Source organism: Schistocerca serialis, chromosome 3 (genome assembly GCF_023864345.2).
Source record: "Schistocerca serialis cubense isolate TAMUIC-IGC-003099 chromosome 3, iqSchSeri2.2, whole genome shotgun sequence".
Classification (NCBI taxonomy): Eukaryota; Metazoa; Arthropoda; class Insecta; order Orthoptera; family Acrididae; genus Schistocerca; species Schistocerca serialis.
In genome coordinates this window covers 955044256-955061261 of record NC_064640.1, presented here as the reverse complement: position 1 = coordinate 955061261, position 17006 = coordinate 955044256, and positions in this window count along the sequence as shown.

Genomic DNA, 17006 nt, shown 5'->3' with positions numbered 1-17006 from the left:
TCTGTCATCGATGAGAATGGCTGCTGAAGATATGCGCCGCGCCAAGTCGGTGTCACTACTGTGCGACGCAGGACATTCATTTGGGCTTCCATGCGACCTGTGGTAGTAACTGACTTCATTATGACAGCTGCGGATTACGTGAATATTACTACGGACCACCTGCATCCTTCCATGCTTGATGTCTTCCCTGGCGCCGATGAGATCTTCCAGCAAGATAACTGTCGGTGCCACAAGCCCATAATCGTGATAAAGTGGTTTTTGGGCCTTGTCACTTATTCAAGTTGTCGTCTTGGGCACCAAATTCGCCTGATCTGAACCCGATGGAACACATCCGGCACGCTACTGGACGTAATCTCCGCTCACAAACCACTAGCCCGTAATATACAGGAAATTGCGTGACCTGTACGTAGACACAGTGTGTGTGTGTGTGTGTGTGTGTGTGTGTGTGTGTGTGTGTGTGTGTGTGTGTGTGTGTGTGTGCGAGCGCGAGCGCGCACGTGCGTGCTTGCGTGTGCCTCGCCAAAGACATAATACCCCTTTCATTTCGAGAATGGTATCAAGGGACAGAAAAAGATCTTCAGCGAATGCTAGCACGCAGAATGTTACGGGGTTTTGTGCTACAGTTAATATTCTTAATTCTTGTATCAACCGCAATACTGAAGTAAGTATGGATTTCCCTAACGGGGCGATATACTTTTTTAACGATATTCAATAGCTCATGAAAAGACGAGTATGACGATATAACGCTAGTTAATAATGACGTTGAAACTCAACGGAAAAATATCCGAGGAACGAGCTAAAATTGCCGGAATTGGTTACTGCGGTGTAGGCCCCATCAAGTGGAGCTCTCGTGCGGTACTCGGTCGTTTTATGCAGCAAGAAGACAAGACCTACGATACTACGATAAATTATATTTCCTCTCTGCCCAGTGTTATATGACGTAGATACAGGGTTATGGTGACTGGAACTGCGTCAGGGTCTCACTTGGCGGTGTTTACACCACAACAGCACATTCCGGCCGCCTCGCCATTCCATTTTAACACGTTACTCGGAGATTTTTGCGAAAAGTTTCAACACCTACATTAACTGTTGTTATCCCACTGTACTCGTGTTTTTAGTATTAGTAGAACGCCGTTAAAATGTGTATTGTCATTTGAAGATAGTAAATGATAGAAAGAACAAAAAAAGTGGCTCTGAGCACTATGGGACTCAACTGCTGTGGTCATAAGTCCTCTAGAACTTAGAACTACTTAAACCTAACTAACCTAAGGACAGCACACAACACCCAGCCATCACGAGGCAGAGAAAATCCCTGACCCTCGCCATTCCATTTTAACACGTTACTCGGAGATTTTTGCGAAAAGTTTCAACACCTACATTAACTGTTGTTATCCCACTGTACTCGTGTTTTTAGTATTAGTAGAACGCCGTTAAAATGTGTATTGTCATTTGAAGATAGTAAATGATAGAAAGAACAAAAAAATGGCTCTGAGCACTATGGGACTCAACTGCTGTGGTCATAAGTCCTCTAGAACTTAGAACTACTTAAACCTAACTAACCTAAGGACAGCACACAACACCCAGCCATCACGAGGCAGAGAAAATCCCTGACCCTCGCCATTCCATTTTAACACGTTACTCGGAGATTTTTGCGAAAAGTTTCAACACCTACATTAACTGTTGTTATCCCACTGTACTCGTGTTTTTAGTATTAGTAGAACGCCGTTAAAACGTGTATTGTCATTTGAAGATAGTAAATGATAGAAAGAACAAAAAAAAATGGCTCTGAGCACTATGGGACTCAACTGCTGTGGTCATAAGTCCTCTAGAACTTAGAACTACTTAAACCTAACTAACCTAAGGACAGCACACAACACCCAGCCATCACGAGGCAGAGAAAATCCCTGACCCCGCCGGGAATCGAACCCGGGAACCCGGGCGTGGGAAGCGAGAACGCTACCGCACGAGATAGAAAGAACAGATACCATTAATGACCGTGCAGCTTCTCTAGAATAAATGATAATTAATTGAAACCCTCAGCTGCCGACAGGTGTTGTTGATATACCTCAATGGGGACAGCTGAAAATGTGTGCGCCGACCGGGACTGGAACCCAGGATGGCAGACGCTCTATCTATCCTTTTTTTTATTTCTTTTGCATTTTGTTCGTTGTTGATCATTGTGTTTGGTCGTTGCGGACGTCACATGACATCCGTTCGTTTGTTGATCCTTCCACTCAGTTTTTTTTATTACAGAGGCCAACCGGCTCTCTGACCGAACACGCAGAGCTACGGTGCCGGCAAGCCACCGAGGACACAGATGAATAGCGCGACTGCAGGGACTTATCCCTGTGTGAGGCATAAGTTTCTCACCGTCAGAAATTGCACCACTTTACTGGGTGTTATAAATTTCTCCATGCTGTCTCTTTGAGTGACGTCAAGTGTATGGTTTATGGAACTCTGTCAATCCGCAGGCACATTAAGAGGACCGATTGTTGCTATTTGACAGGAGCTCCGAGCCAACAAAATGTTTACATTCTCCCTTTCTTCCAGTTCACATGCATCTATAACAAATGTTACAACACTGCATTGCGCAACCAGCCATCATCACTCATTCACACATACAAATTCACACCTGACGCCCCGTAGAGGACGAAGAAAGCAACGCCAAATCACTTTCAAAGACAGCATTACAGGTGTCCCGTATTGCTTACCACGTTGATTGCCAGATTATGGAACTGACAAAGTTATGTACTGTTGCAAATAAGTATATGAGGAGAATCTGTGGGTCAGAACAGCGATTGAAAATAGGCGTCTGCGGTAGCGTTCTCGCTTCCCATGCCCGGGTTCCCGGGTTCGATTCCCGGCGGGGTCAGGGATTTTTCTCTGCCTCGTGATGACTGGGTGTTGTGTGATGTCCTTCGGTTAGTTAGGTTTAAGTAGTTCTAAGTTCTAGGGGACTGATGACCATAGATGTTAAGTCCCATAGTGCTCAGAGCCATTTGAACCAAAATAGGCGTGAAAAATGTTTTCAGTCGGGATGACTGAGAAACAGCAACCAAAGCCTACAACAATGATTGCAAACCGGCTGTTGTGTGTCTGATTCGTTCCTGTGACTGAAGTGCAAATAGATGTAAAACTACGTTCACCTCCAGGATTTCTTGTCGCCCTAAGTAATCCAGTAGATTTCGAGAATACAGCCAGTTGTCGGTAATTTCTTCTTGAAATATTTTGCCTGTGTACCTTCTTGTTATGTTCTGAGTGTTTATTGCTGCAGTTAAGAAGCTGAATTTATATATTCGCAGTCACAGAGATATTAAATTTAGTGATAGTAATGCACAGGAAAGTGGTGTTTGAGGTACAGAGGCCACCGAATACGTGTCACTTGTGGCAAATAAAAAATGATAATCGTGAGGCATTGGTCTCGCATGAATGATGTTTTATTCACCTAATTGCCCATTTTAAATGATCATACTCAGAGGGTCATTACCAACGGAGATATTATCTTGGCTAACGGTTTCATTATCGTGTACAGCCTCTTCTACCTACAATGCAGTACCGAAATCGTGCATGCAGAAATTATGCAGATGTCAGTCATCAGCTTGGTAGATACAGTTTTATCTGAAATCTCGTACGGTGTTGATGCGCTGCAGTTTGGCTTTTGTAGGTCAATTTGAGGTTGTTTCCTGGCTTGATACTCCAGATCTGTCCTATATCACATTGTTGGTCTCGACTTCCACTACACCACTGTGATACATTGTAAACAGTAATCGTTTACAGGCTGTGTATAAGGTATTACATTCATTGATCTCTTTATTGCCCGACTAGCATCAGGCGCATGTCCATTATCAGCGGCATTTACATTACAGAAGACGAAATATCTTTCAAAATACATGTATCTCTAGCGTTCAGTGTTTCGTATTACTAAACGTGACTGTTACTTTTACATATTAACAGTGGAAATGGAAAACGTTCTAAGTGCTAAATCTGACATCTGTCAGGAGAATGGAAAAACATTGTATCTCGGTTTACACATAACTGATTTGTATCCCAAAAATTGAGAAGGTATTTTGATGCCACAGAATTGTGCTGCTCACCGCATTGCATAAACAATAATGAGGTAAATTAGAAAATCAATACGAATGTTCTAAGTGCATACCAGAAAACTGATTGATTCGAAGAGAAATTGAGAAAATTTTTACAAGTACATTGTTGCAAAGAGGAAATCAGCAACCAGCCACTGTTAATAGTGCTATTTATTTACACAAATAGCGTCGTTACCGGTTTCGAACCAACAGGTTCATCTTCGGACGGCTGTTCACGTTTATATTACATTTATTGTTGCTTACATTTTTTGTTGTCTGTTTCTTTTCCGACAACTAACGTGAGCAATAACAACTGTAATATAAACGTCTAAAGATGAACCCGTCGGTTTCAAACCGTTACCGACGCTATTTGTATAAATAAATAGCACTATTTACAGTGGCTGGTTGCTCTTTTCTTCCCTGCAAGAATCAGCTTGTATTTTGTACACATTCACAGTCTGAAAAATGTCAGTTTTCGACAAAATATCGGGAAGAAAATTTTAGTCCGAGGTGCCATTAATACTGATGTCTGAAGCGCTCCGTTTATTAGTGAAAATAAAAGTATAGAAATACAGCATTTGGTTTTTAACTAGTAGAACTGTGGACAACAAAAGGCACTTCCCATCTTTTTTAAATTTTTGAACTCGAGTGGGAAGCACAGCTTTGCACAGAGACCTTGCCCCATCTACTAACGCATGTTTGAAATACCTTCTCCATGGTTGGCACCTGGATCAAGTCTCGGGACGTGCAACAGATTAGAGAGAATACAAGAGCACTGAAAACCCGTTTTCTTTAAATCGCAATTAGATAGTTTTCCACTTCCACTCTTCACATAATTTAACTTGCCTTATATACTGGTTTCTTAGCACATTCTAGAGACTTTTGCCGAAAACATTCAAATAATTAAATGAGCATTTTAATCAGCATATTAATTTTGGATATCATGTACTCTTACTAACCAATGGCGATGTGCTTAGAATCCAAAGATACTGATGACTTTTTTTATTTCGTAGATTATATATCCGTTTCTAAATTGCATTACATGTGCTAACGAAACATCGAAAGAAAGGAATGTATTTCAGCACCAAAGGTTTATGAGAATATTGGTGAAGTTGCTATTTTAGATTAGTTTTATATTTTTAAGTTGGTCAGTTGGTTCAAAATAATGTCATGAGGTATCGTCAAATATGTGAAAATTTGTATTTCTTCCAAAACATTCAGCAGGCTATCTTTTTCGGCGGTGTGTAGGACTGACCGGTATTGTGTTATGTCACTGGCTGTATGATCTTGTTCTTTCAAGTGCGAGTTAAGTGAAGGTAGGTTTATGCCAATGAGATTAAATGTCCTTTGATTCGCGTTTTGAAATTTCTTCCTCTCTGTCCTTTGCATATTTTCTCATAGCTATCGTATTTTAAGTTATTACCGCCTAGTTCGGCAATAAATAAATAAATGTAATCTCTATCGGGCTGTTGGGCAGCAGCTGTGAGCCAGACCCAGATGAAAGCCATGTGTCGGTTTAGCGACCGCTGGTCCGGTACACTGACCAGCCTGAATGTGGTTTTAGGCAAATGCTGGGCTGGTGCTCAATCTGTACCTTCGAAAATACGATACACAAACAATTGCAATACGACAATACACACTAAAAACGTTTGAGGATTATTCCGTTGGTACCTGGAGGAACAGACATATTGAAGACAGATAGGTATCGATGTTCCGCAATTATATTTATAGTTCGTTACGGACCAGATTTCGCCTTTCCAGGCCATCTTCAGGTAACTTAGTCTCAGTATTCATGTCCACAATAATATTTATTTTATAATCTGAGTATTTCAGTTTTTAACACAAGAACAAAGTTTACGCGATTGACAGACAGATGGCGCTCACGACTTCCCTCGCTAAAGTTTGCTGACGGCTGCGGCGAAAGGAAAGGCATACGGACACAAAGTTAAAACAAAATAAAATAAATTTGGTAAATCATAAAGCGGCGGACCCGTACGTCGAGAGAAACACTAGGAAAGAGAGATACTGTTCCATGCAGCTTCCACCAAGTCGAGGAGTGCTACCGAATATGCATTCTGTACATGATGTTGCCATCGAGAATGAGGGTAACTACGTCAGCAATGATACAAAGCAGAGACATCACGTCCTGCGTGTTGAAAAGTTCTTCGGAAAGACTGTCCGACTTCTGACAGTACAATCACGCTGAAATTCTGTCATTTATATTCAACAGATTTTTGGATAGCCTCCGGGCATTTCTACAATGTTTATCATGCCAGTAAGGTGACAGAAACAAAACAAAAACCGCTCTGTAATCAGATGACCCGCTATGGTTACGGACCTAGTGTGTTCACGCTCACTAGATAGATACCACTCCGTCAACAGCATGTCGCTTTGAGGCATTGCATTTACTTCTTTCTTAAGACAATTCTTTACTTTTTTCGTTGCGTAAAATGTTTATTTTACGCTAATATAACGGATGCTGCGATTCCGATGTAATGCTTCATTGATATGAGTTTTTAACCGTAGAATTAAGGTGAACCAATGGTCCCCAGACTTATCGAAGCTGAATTTGCCATTACGATAACAAACCTGTTCACCAGCCGTATTTCCTTAGCTTTCTCGATGGATGGGTTGTAGACAATAGGATATAAAGTGCCTACATCTATTGTACAGCAATCTGTCAGAAAATATTGGAAGATATACAACAGAAATGTTACAAAAGGCAACTAGATTCGGCTCCATGCCCAAAATGGTGCTTCTTTATCGTTCTTGACGTTTTCCTGCTGCTGCACGTTCCGTAATCTGGTACTCGTGGGCGAATGCGCTTTAAGAGACGAGGTAAACTTAATATAATCCACAGGCACTCGTACTACGTGTACCAAGTGTTCACGAATCATCTAATCTGTGTTTTCTTGTTATTTTCATGTTGTATTTCTAATGCGGAGACGGAAAAATCGTTAAGAATTCGCCAAAATAGGCGTAGAAAACCGGCGAAGAAAGCACATCCAGGCTGTCCAGTATTCGGAACAACGGTTGGTAATATAGTACACAGTTTCAGTCCCGGGTGTGAGAGTATAATCACCCACTGACGTCGAGATCATTATGGACGAGATGTCTTCAGTCAACGCAGTACACGGCTATATTATTCCCTGTATTTCTCGTGAAATTACTCAGTGAGAAGCGGTTTGTACTTGTTCAGTCGGCACAGTGGTACTGGCGCACAAAGAAAAAAACTTATGTCAGAGATCGCACGCGTATTTATAAGCTTGTGGATCTCGTAGTCCCTGGAACGACCTCTCAGACTACGTGGTTACCAAGCGCGTGATACAACGATTTCTGACGAAGACAATTCCCAACCTGAAACGCGCAAACAAAATGAACTCGTCGTGGGTGCGGCGCGTACAAAATGGGATAGGTCAGCGTGAACTCAGGTACGTTACGCGCTGTGAGTCAGCCAGCAGACGTGATTCACGCTGTCCTTGGCACTTTCTAAGCTGTCTTGACCCGGAAACGGGCAGTTGGCACTGCGAGGATTCGTCTCCGTACTGGGCAGCATCGACCGATTCTGGCAGAGGAGATGTGCTGCGGTGCCTTGCGGATGATGTACGACAGCTATAGCCAATCACGGCGTGTCTGTGTACCTAACAACCACAAACAGCGTTTGAAAGCTTCGCTGAGCGGTACTACACATTTATTCGCTTTCACTGATTACAGTACACGTCTGACAACGTTCATTAAGCAACTTGAAACTGGCAGCGATGGTATCTTTTAGGATCAGTCGAAAAATTCATGTCACACGTCCGTCGCAACGACAGTCGAGCAGTGTTTTGCGCCCGTGACGGTTGCCTGCCCTGCAAGGAATAGCGCTTGTACATATATACATTTTTTAAAGGACGCGCCATGTACGGAAGTAAAACTCGCGCAAGTAAGTCACCACAAAAAGTAGTTTCATCAGTTTTCATATCTGCAAGATATCGAGGAAATTTAACATAGCAAATAATACCTCATACGATATTTTGCAGGTGTTTCTACAGTGTTCCCAGGAGGAAGTAGACACAAATTTCCCTGCTTTAAATAAGTTTCGACATATAGCTGTTTCACTGTAACGGCTTTCGTCATTTCTGTCACTCACTGCAGACATCACTTGCACGGAGACGCCTACACCACTTGTGCAAAGGGAAAGATCGGTAAGTCTCACTCTTCTGACGCGTCTGAGCTAGCTAGAATGGTAGCGTGTTTCGTATCCTGTGTTGTGACGCCGAAGCTATTGACACTTAGAGTATGGCATCGTCAATGTACGACTGTCTCAATGAAAAACCGAAGGGATCGTTCGAAAATACGAACGATGATTTCCTGAAAAAGGATACCTACGGTATAATATCGTGAACTGTCTTCATTGCGTGGATGTTGTCGCCACGCGGAGTGGCTGCGCGGTTAGAGGCGTCATGGCTTGCGCGGCCCCTCCCGCCGGAGGTTCGAGCCCTCCCTCGGGCATGGTTGTGTGTTGTTCTTAGCATAAGTTACTTTCAGTTAGTTTACATAGTGTGTAAGTCTAGGGACCGATGACCTCAGCAGTTTGGTCCCTTAGGAATTCACACACACATTTTGGATGTTGACCTCTTCCCAGTCTTGTCGCTGTATCGAAGCAACAGGGTCAACAAGATGTCATCAATTTTTCTTCTTTAACGCCAGAAGCACTATATATGTCCTACAACGACATGATTATTACAACAGATGCACCAAATAGCTGCTTATGATAACTAACCTTTATCCAAAACAGACTCTTTCGGTATTCATTGCCATTGTCAAGAGCCAGCGGTTACGGTTTTGGTGAGAACGTGTATAAAAGTCAACGTTATTTGTATTACATTGACTAAATTGTACTCTCGTATAGGTTTTGCAAAGAACACTCTAGAAGAATTGGAAATCTATATACACACGAGAAAATACCCACAAGAAATATTAAACGGGTATAGAGAATTTCGACACAAGCACTACCTCAAAAAATTTATTGAACTTTTAGAACACGACAATGGATAAATCGGAAGATGCAACAACCAAAGACAATTTTAAAAAATTTTAGTTAATAAAACAATATCGCTGTTCATCTGCATAATCTTTGTAAACATACAGCGTCGCCAGCCGCGGTGGCTGAGCGGTTCTAGGAGCTTCAGTCCGGAACCGCGCGCCTGCTGCGGTCGCAGGTTCGACTCCTGCCTCGGGTATGGATGTGTGTGACGTCCTTAGGTTTGTTAGGTTTAAGTAGTTCTAAGTTCTACGGGACTGATGACCTCAGATGGTAAGTCCCATAGTACTTAGAGCCATTTGAACGATACAGCGTCGTAAGAGTTGAACAGTCAAACTAAAACTACTGACACACCGTAATTGGAATATTATTTTCGATATTTTTAGATCTTTTACTATCTTATTAAAACAGACAGTTGTAAGACAGTTCACTAACGACGCAATACGGACGTCATATCAATCTAGACATGAGTACAATTTAGTCATTGTAATATAAATGACACTTTTATACCCGTTCTCTCCAAAATCGTATTCGCAGGCACTTGGCAATGGCGATAAATGCGAAACAGTTTGGAATAAATATTAGTTACGCCGTCACTTGGTGCATCTACTCTGTTAATCATATCGTTATCAGAGATGTCAATCAGTTGAATATTTTTGAGCAAGAGGAGAATTACAAACGAGTACGTTTTGGACAATTTCTTTATAACTGTATAGTCCACCTAAACAAGTATTGAACATTATACAGCGGCAGGACATGTATCCCGACACCACTAATATACGGAGCACTTTGAAGACAAAGGTAATTACTGGAGAATGTGTAACCTCTAATGACGAACGGGTTGTATAAACTGTTTACTGATGAATCAACGTTTATCCACGACAGCATTGACAGCAGAGATCACTCGCTGTTCTAACAGCTTCAAGTCTCTGTTTATAGGAAACCATTGTGGGCACAGAAAATAAACATGTTTTCTGGTCTCAATGGTTTCCTACAAACAAATACTTGAAGCTGTTAATATAGCAAGTGGTCTCTGATGCTGATGCCGTAGCTGATCAACGAGGTTCTTCGTTCAGAACGAAGCATTCTACAACCTAACGAATGTCAAAAAAAAAAAAAAAGGTTCAAATGGCTCTGAGCACTATGGGACTTAACTTCTCAGGTCATCAGTCCCCTAGAACTTAGAACTACTTAAACCTAACTAACCTAAGGACATCACACACATCCATGCCCGACGCAGGATTCGAACCTGCGACCGTAGCGGTAGCGCGGTTCCAGACTGTAGCGCCTAGAACCGATTGGCCACCCCAGCCGGCTTAACGTATGTCCATTTCGTTCCGAATCGTTCTCTATAATGGAATGTAACATGACACATGCGTGTAGAGAAAAATTCATCTTAAGTGCCAACTGAAAATCTGTGCCAAGTCCAAGATTCGAATATAGATTTCCTGCTTAAAGCGAGAAGTCTGCTTTACGTTTTTTTAAAATTGTTCCTACGCATACATTGAGCCAGATCAATATATTTTTTAAAATAACGTGTTTCATAGGTCACAACACACTAACGTGCGAGTGTATGCGTGATATAACCTCGAAACAATATATTAAGCTGGTTGAATGGCTGCTTATAACAAAAATACAAATTTTAAAAAATGGCAAGGAGACTTCCCACGAATATCAGGATTTTGTATCGGTGAAGACATATGCCAACATATACAGAATGCCCGAAAACCTTAGGGTCAAAATTGTACAGACGAACCAATGTTCAGAAATTTATATTTCAGGCGACACGATATATAAATACACAGTGCGAGTAGGACACCTGTTTATAAGCTACTTATGGTTTTGAATCGACTTTGGGGGCAGTAACCTGCCAAAACAATACACGATCGTCTGTGATGTATCCACGGCATTTTTTTCCAATCGAATTGCAAAGAAAGAGTGTCACCTGATTGTCCCATTGTACAACAGACAACAAGGATATTTGAGACAGTGCAACAAAATTTTAAGCGTCTTTGTTGTACATGGAATGAGACTAGCGTGCGTCACTTTGAACAGCTGCTATGAGCTTAAGCTGCTGCCCAAATATCCCTTACGGCAAAATACTCAGTTTTGGGCCACTTACATTTACATAAAGGAACAACCTTTAGTAACGACATACTTAAAATCGAGACCCATGTCCGTGGCAGGACGCTAATACACGAATTGCGCTCTACGATAGTTTTCCGCTATCCTGAGTCCATGGAGATTGCCTGCCATTACGCTATCCATCGACGCCTCCACGCCCTATACCATTCCTCAATATTATTCGCTGTTGCTTCCTGTATGCTGAACACTTACACAAAGCTTATCCCATCACAGGAGTAGCGTCACTGCAAAGATCTACTGAAAACCTCTGCTGAAAATCCAGGTTCTAATGGAAACCCTGACGCAAATTTTTACTTGTTACGTAAGATGCTTATTAACGTGCTTACTGCGATGAGTACTCGTTGTGACATAAATCTCTGACTTCGTGCTTCATCTACACTCTGAGCGAGACAAAAGAAAAAAACCGTCGTACGACGAAGGAGTTATCTGAATCGGACGGAAATCGGTAGATGTGATGTACTTGTACGGACAACAAATGATTACAATTTCAGATAAACTGGATGATTTATTCATGAGAAAAAGCTTCACAAATTGAGCATTGGTCCATCTCTGGCCCTTATGCAGGCAGTTATTCGGCTTGACATTGATTAACACAGTCGTTGGAGGTCCTCGTGAGGGATATCGTGCTAAAGTCTGTCCAATTGGTCCATTAGATCGTCAAAATCCCGAGCTGGTTGGAGGCTCCTACCCACGATGCTCCAAACGTTCTCAGCTGTGGGAGATCTGGCGAAATTGCTGGCCTAGGTAGGGTCTACCAAACATGAAGACAAGCAGACACGTGTGCGAGTGGGCTGAAACGTAAGTGCAGGATGGCTTGCATGAAGGGCAACAAAATTGAGTGTAAAATGTCGTCGACGTGGCGCTGTGCTATAAGGATGCCGCAGATGACAACCAAAGGGGTCTCGCTATGAAAAGAAATGCCACCCGAGACCATCACTCCTGGATGTCACGCCGTATGGCGGGCGACAGGCAGGTTGGTATCCCGCCCCTGTCCGGGACGACTCCAAATAATTCCTTCGTGGCGCGCAGTCTTTCTTATACTGTGTTTCTGTTGAAGACATTATCTGGACGGTCGATCAGGTTGGTCAGATTCTTGGAACAATATTTTAATGGGTTATAAAATGAAATGGCGACTTTTATTTTATAAGATGAAAGGTAAATTACACGTCGTGTTTTTGCAATAATTCAGAGAGTTCGTGGCATTTCTACTGCGAAAGTGGCAAGATTCCCGACTCTCTTACATTCTGAGTGCTGTTCGCTTTTCGGTAAGTCGGAATGATTTGAAAGAGTTTTCTAGTTGGCCGGCCGAAGTGGCCGTGCGGTTAAAGGCGCTGCAGTCTGGAACCGCAAGACCGCTACGGTCGCAGGTTCGAATCCTGCCTCGGGCATGGATGTTTGTGATGTCCTTAGGTTAGTTAGGTTTAACTAGTTCTAAGTTCTTGGGGACTAATGACCTCCGCAGTTGAGTCCCATAGTGCTCAGAGCCATTTGAACCATTTTTTAGTTTTCTAGTTTAAAGAGTGATTTCGTTGTTCGTGACAGCTTTCAGTTTCTATAGGGAGTCCTAAACTCCACCAAGAATCAATAAGAGGATACAGTCGTGCCTTACGTGCATGCCCACTCAGATTTCAAAATCTGTCTGGTGCGTAACGTGTAAAAACACACAGCCTCTCCACAACGCGAATACAATCATAAATTTAGATAACGATAGGTACATGCTGAAATTCACTGGCAATCGTTTCCTCTTCGAACATCATTCGTGTCTCGCACGTGACAAATAACGCTGCCTCTAATTATCCTACGTCACACACTATATGGTGGTTTGAGGTTTTAAAACATTGATCAAAAATTAAAAAAAAAAAAAACAGTATTAATATTATGCGGCTAATCGTCTGACGCTGTGCATCAACGGTTTCGTGTTTGTCAACCTGAGCTTTGATTTCAGAAGTATGTTTTCCCTACAGCCCACGTGTAACCAGAAACGCAATACGTTAATGTATTCAGAAATTATAAACTGTTCATGTAACTTTTAAATTTGAACCAAATATCACGTAGTAATTATGGATCTTTGCCTATCGTACTGCAGAAAAAATATTTCACGCTGCTCATTCCATACCTTGCTGTGTTCACAGATACTTCTTTAGCACTTTGTTGCACATTTTACATTGGGTCCCCTTCCAGTTTCTTTAAGCTACGTAGCTGCCTGTGGAATTTTGGTGAACGTGTGTGTGTGTGTGTGTGTGTGTGTGTGTGTCTATCTCAAGTTTTGACAATTTGTTTTCGTACTCAGTGGTCAGAAGAGGCACCCAAACGTTTCGTGGTTTCTCGTGCGCCGCCGCAGAGCAGAACTTATCAGCCGAGACACGTCGGTGGCCATGACTTGAATGGGAGTGGAGGCTTGCTTCGGAATGAGTCAAGACGCAATACAATAGCGACCACGAGTGGTAACACGCGTGACTCACAACGATATCGCATTACTTCGTGTTAAGACCTGGCGCGCAAAAGGTTTTCGTGCGGTTTTGGTCCTTGAAGGTAGTAAAATTTGGCGTCGCGTGACTGTCTTTGCGAAGAACGGGGCATTCTAGTGTCACAAATTTTCAAGCGGTAGTGGCAGCAGGCTTGTATGTATCACATTTGCTTAACTGGCCAGATCAACAGTAAACATAGATCTACATTTAGCTTCATCATCAACGTCTTACAGCTATTTAAAGCAAAAATATTTTAACGTATGTCGGATAATCATGTTCAAATTTGTGATCAGTGGATGAAAGAAGCCACACGTAACTTTATACCTATTTTACTTGCTGTACAACATTCCTATTGAGAGTGTAGGCCTATTAACAAGTTCGCAGAAACGAACTGATATAGAAGAGATAATCTGAATTGTCCTGGAAGTGAGCATGGTGTGACAAAAGTACTAAAATAAGCAAAATATGCAACAAAGATTATAATGATGTTCAACTCTTATAATGACGCGCCTTATATAATTTGCTTGCAAGTGACAAGTTATACATCTTTTTCTCTATTTTCGTTGCCCTTGGATATGCACTTAATAACTTACCTTTACAAATGTCAAAAATGTGTGGTCATCCTCATCCGGTAGTTCTCGGGCAATCAGACCTTTTCTGTTGGCTAATAAAAGCTTATATTCAAAAGAATTCCGTCTTATCTTTTCGTAAATGTACTCCGACGTCGCAGTTTTTGGAGACCACCACGAGTATTGCTAATACTGAGAAAAATATTTCGACAAATATGACGCAGCGCTGAATCTCACAGTGAAAGGACCTATTTCTCGACGTGAATGGCTGGCTATGCTGGGGCTGAAAAGGAAAGTAGATACTTTAATATTTGAGGGTATTTGCAGCCATACCAACCACAATAATGTCTTCGAAAATAATACAGAAACCACCATCCCCTCTGCTACCCATACGTAAAAAAAGGCACAGGTGATCACAAACAAACTTTATTAACATTCTGTATCTTTACATTTGCAGCCCTCTGCCGCTAGACGGCGTGTAACATGGCACTGTGTAACGTAACTGTGTCGGTGTGTGAGAAACAGCGTCCACACACCCAGCACCATCCCCTTCAGCATGGCAATCCCCGCCTACACACGAGCGCTGCAACATCTGCTACAATCCAGCGCCTTGGATTCTTTGTCGTCGATCACGCTCCATACGGTAGCGACTTGACCCCATCCAATTTTCATCTGTTTGCAAAACTTAAAGAACGTCTTCGAGGACTTCACTTTGATAGTTGTAACACCGTCGACAGAGTGAAACGTGCTACAGTGACGGATTGAGAAATGTGTTCGTCACCAGGGTGACTATGTTGAGAAATAACGTTTGTTTTATTTGAAACGTTTGCTTTATTTAAAAAGCTTAACGAGTTTTCACGTAAAAATTGTGAGGCATTGCTTTTCAGGACGCCTTCATAATATTCTCTAGAAACATGAAACCACTTCCAGACACGCTACAGAAAATCTAGGGACAGCGTGAAATTGTATTAGAGATACGAATTCAATAAAAATATTACCGTATTCATACAACAAGCATTAAAAGCGTCATTAACATTTATGTGTAAAATTTTTCATAACAACACTAACAAAAGTTACAGGCATGCTAAATATGCGTGTGACACACTATTGGACAGGTCTCGAAGTCAGCTGGAAAATGATCATATTTATCTTAAAACTGAACAGACACACGAAGTGTTATAAATCATTTATGTAAAAATTACTAATATAGTGGTAAAACAAAGCGTTATCCACAGATAAACGATAGATTAGCATCAGCATGAATGATTTGTCCTATCGTCCAAATTTTCTTTGTTTGTTTAATAACAACTTTTAATAGTTAATATTTTAAGATGCATTATTGAATAGAGTAGTATAGAAGCAGCAAGCTGAATTAAGTTACATGTTTGGCTAACGCTTGTCGGTCCGTTTTTAAATGTATAAAATATAAATTCCAGTTGATTATTCTGGAATGTTTAGTGTGTAATGCAGTAATATTTGTCTGCAAATTCCTTTCTTATCTCCTTTATTTATAAGCAGCGATTAAAAGCTTTCCGTACAAAGGTCACACCAACTCCTTGCCTACGTGTCTGTGCCTATACACGCGCATCGGAATCGCGCAGGGTTGCATTTACGCGAAGCACCGCCCTCAGACGGAAGCACTTTGATCGACCCTTACAATAACCTGCTCATTGATTTATGTGCTTTTGTAAACTATTCAGGCCATATGAATAATCAGTCGGGCCATATGAATAATAGATACTTCTATACGGACGTAAAACAACACCGCACAAAGGAATCCCTAATTTTGCAGACGAAAGGTATATATATTTGAAGTTTAAATTATTGGGTGTGGGTTCCGCCTTTTACGCAAAAACACTGTGTTTTCTTGTTACCCAAACATGTTTGGTTCAAATGGCTCTGAGCACTATGGAACTTAACATCTGTGGTCATCAGTCCCCTAGAACTAATTAAACCTAACTAACCTAAGAACATCACACACATCCATGCCCGAGGCAGGATTCGAACCTGCGACCGTAGCGGTCACGCGGTTTCAAACTGAAGCGCCTAGAACGGCATGGGCACACCGGCCGGCCCCAAACATGTTTCGGCACCTCTGTGCCATCATCAGTGGGTTCCGTTTATTGAAAACGTATATTGGTCCCGGAAGAAGCGATGACGCCATTTATAAATGGGGAAAGATACCAAACCCAAACTGCGACTGCGGTGCTGAAAAACAAGCAATCCATCACATAGTGGAAGAAGACCTAGTTCGAGCTTACAAGGGAACCTTCATCGATTTCCTAGCTGCAACAGAGGAGGCTCTCGATTATATTCAGTGTCTGGATGTCAGATTGTAATTAAATTGCATATAAAGTGTATAAGAACAGCGATGTATACCATATGATAAATAAGTATTCTTCAGTTATTTCATGTGGAATCTCTATGGGCATGACAACGTATCTACTGGTATCATAGGGCTCAATTGCGCGTAAATCTCTACGTATCATCTTCTAACGCGCTGCTGGGAAGAAGGAACAATACCGAGAGAACCCTAGAATATTAACACTGTAGAAAGGAAGCTGAGGTACATGTTACTCCAAACATTACAAAATGGCATCATGAAGTATGGCTGCAAAACCACTTGCCAACGGATGCTTAAAAAGACTCTAGGCGCTGGAGGCACTAATACACTCCTGGAAATGGAAAAAAGAACACATTGACACCGGTGTGTCAG